The 3205-nt window shown below is 43.2% G+C and overlaps 1 pseudogene; it reads right to left on the reverse strand.

Annotated features, from left to right (window-relative positions):
* Nucleotides 1-2620: 2620 nt before the first annotated feature.
* LOC114902376 overlaps nt 2621-3205 on the reverse strand; it is a 3111-nt pseudogene continuing 2526 nt past the window's right edge.

The following is a 3205-nucleotide window of genomic DNA, read 5'->3' on the forward strand; positions in this document are numbered from 1 at the left end:
CCTTTGTCAAAGTTCTCTTTTGTCTGGTGGTTGATACCGTATCAGTTACTTCAGGGCAAGCCCAGAGCTCTGCAAGTCACCCTGGCCATTATTTATTGCCACATCCAGTTCCACAAAGCTTGTGCCAGCAGAGGACTCCAGTAGGTTTTGATGGCCCGTCCTCCCTCATGCATAATTGTGTTTTAAAACTCATGCAGCTGAATGGGCTGTTTTGGTGTCCAGGGTTTGAGGACTGGGGATTTCTTTTTACTGTTTACTGCAGCAGCCATTCAGTGCTACTCCTACTCTGTAACTCTCCTCACTTGAAATTTGCCTCTCCCACTTTTGACTTTGCAAAATCCACAGAAACAGGCAAACTCTGGTCTCGGAGCAGGGCTGACCCTTTGGTAGATAAAACTGGCAGAAAGCTTGAGTTTGTCGAAACTAGAAGAAATATACCACTAGGAAAACAGCTTATGCACAAAGCAACGAATACTTCCTTTATTTTCATAGTCCCACGGGAGATGTACAGAGAGTGGGTGGGAAAGGTCTGAATTTGTCAGTTTGCTGGGGTGGGTTGAGAAGAAATTTGGGGTACTTTCCGTGGTTCATAAAACACAAGGTTTCATACACAGGAAATTGCCAAGAGGTCTGCTTTATCTTCTTTCCTAATTACAAACTAGAAGCGTTGACTTTCCAACATCCCAAAATCCCCCAAGTGAATCAAACAGAAGCAATGGTAGGTCTTCCAAACCGAGCCAGAGGATAACAGCTAACATTTATTGAGCACTTAAGGTATGGCAAGCTCTGTGCTATGTGCTTTACCTAAACTGACTTGCTGAAGCCTCACACCTATCTGAATCTGAAGTATTAAATGCTATTGCCACCCTGGCTTTACAGATAAGGAAATCAAGGCACAGAAAGGTTAAGTAACTTGAATGCTCACATGTCACAATTATGAGTGGTGGGCAGGAAACAAGCCTGGGGAGCTTTATATATCACTGGACTCCCATAATCAGAGAACACATTTGACGAGATCACACTGATTTCAGTGAGCGTTTCCCTTGAAGATCTCCAAGGCCAGTCTTAGAGTTACTAACGCTGTGAAGTACTAAAATAAGTCTCATTTATTTACTCTACAAATGCTCATTGAACACGTTCTATCTGCCACTTGCTGGGCAAGGCTATGCCATTGTAATTACTAGTAACTATTTCTGGTTGAATTAAATCCTTCATGTGCTTTATTTCATTTAATCCTCACAACTCTTTCAGGTAGGTTTTGTTATTATCAGGTAAAGAATTGATGTTGTAGGGTATACAGAAGTAGAAATATGACACTGTACACATGAAACTTATATAAGTCAATGTTACCTCAATTAAAAAATTAATTAAAAAAAGAATGGCGGTGTAAAGAAGTATTTGTCAAATATGTGCTTCTATAATCACTGCCATCATGGGTAGTGGAGTCAGGATTTGGACCCAGTTTGATCTGACCCCAAAACCAATGCGTTAAAGACAAAGTAAAATTGTAGAAATTGGAGGTTAGCAATATGACGTGAAATTAGGGAAATGGAAAAAGAGGATAGATACATAGAAGAAAAGTCTGAATTCTACTATTTAAACATTTCCCTCAATATGCCCTGTTATAGCTCCTCATGAGCAAACACCCTGTCACTCTAAGATGAGGTGTACAGAACTGCCTTCTGCAGTTCACCAGTCACAGAGACCAGGACTCCTTCCAGCTTGCTCGTTGTCTCCTCTTCACAGTCTTCCAGGGACTAAACTTAGTGCATAACGAGATGACTTGAATGTACTCAGCCAGGTGATCCCTGGAAGAGTTAATATACATTTCATGTAAATGCAGACGGTGCCAGGAATCGTGAGAAACAGAGGATTAAATTAAATGATCCATATGGTCCATTAAGAAGGGTTTTTCAGCAACAGTAAGATGCCTGGACCGTGACAAACATTCTATAGACAATGAAGATGTTTCTGAACAATTCATAATTGTCCCAGTTATTCTGAAACAATTAAAATAGGTTTTGCCTTTGGGACACAGAGCCATGGGGTCCACTTTGAACTCGACCTGCCACCTTGTGGAAATTGGAGGCAATAAAAAACATGGCCCTTGAATAATACACTAATAATAATATGATCTGGGCTAACATTTTTTGAGGGCTTACCATAGGCTAAGCACTATACTAACCATCTTTTTCTTTTTTCTTTTTTAATTGAAGACCTTTATTAACAGGTGCTTGCAGTTTGTTGACTTTTTTGAAAAAATCAAGCTGTAAACTTTTATTACAAATTAAAAATGAGATTCTTAAAAATCTCAACTTGACCAGATATGAAACAATTTAAAAACCTTTAAAGATGTATTGAGAAAAAGCAGGCTTTTTTTAAAAAAAAAAAAAACACGTTTGTCATTACTACAAAGAGACGTCTTTAGGTAAAAATAATAAAAACCCCATGCTGCATAGGTAACGCAGATCGTTCTAGTTATCCGGTCAACAGGCAAAAAGCAAGCACTTTAGTCTTTAGCTCCAATCTTTTGTTCATTTCTTATTGCTGGAATTTCATATTCATTTCTTCGTGTTGGATGACTAAACCGGATGATGGTAGAGATGGTAAGCCAGCATTTTTACTCAGCCCCACCCTGCTCAGCCTCGGGAGCGGACGCATTCTCAGCTGGTAGATCTGCTGCTTTTGTCTCTTTGCCACCTTGTGGTTTAGGGTTTTCTGGGCGTCTGCGTCGGTAATTGAAGTTGCGGCGGTGCCGACGTTGAGGGGGCGGCTGACCTCGGGTCTTATCTCCTCGATTTTCCATATCCTCTTCACTGCCGTCCTCTCTGCGCTGTTTGGCGAGGAGGGCCCCTGCGGAACGGTGGTCTATAACCCCGATACATATTCTGTGTCACTGGTCTACCTTGTTCTCCTGCACCCTGGTTGTCCGCACCCTCCATCACCTCTCTCTGCACGGGAGGGTTGGAACGCTGTGCTCGACGCCCATAGGGTCTCCGCATGCAGTAAGGTGGGCGCCTGCGCCTGCGGTAGGGCCGGCGCTGTCGGGCCTGGCCTTCGGAGACACTCTCGGATCCCTCCGCCTTTTCCCCACTCTCAGTCTTCTGGTACTTCTGCTGGAGGTTGCGTGGAGGACCGCTGCGACGTGGAGGACCGCTGCGACGTGGAGGACCGCTGCGACGTGGAGGACCGCTGCGACGTGGAG

The sequence above is a fragment of the Monodon monoceros genome, unplaced genomic scaffold (genome assembly GCF_005190385.1).
Source record: "Monodon monoceros isolate NGI ecotype Baffin Bay Population unplaced genomic scaffold, NGI_Narwhal_1 Super_Scaffold_20, whole genome shotgun sequence".
Taxonomy (NCBI): Eukaryota; Metazoa; Chordata; class Mammalia; order Artiodactyla; family Monodontidae; genus Monodon; species Monodon monoceros.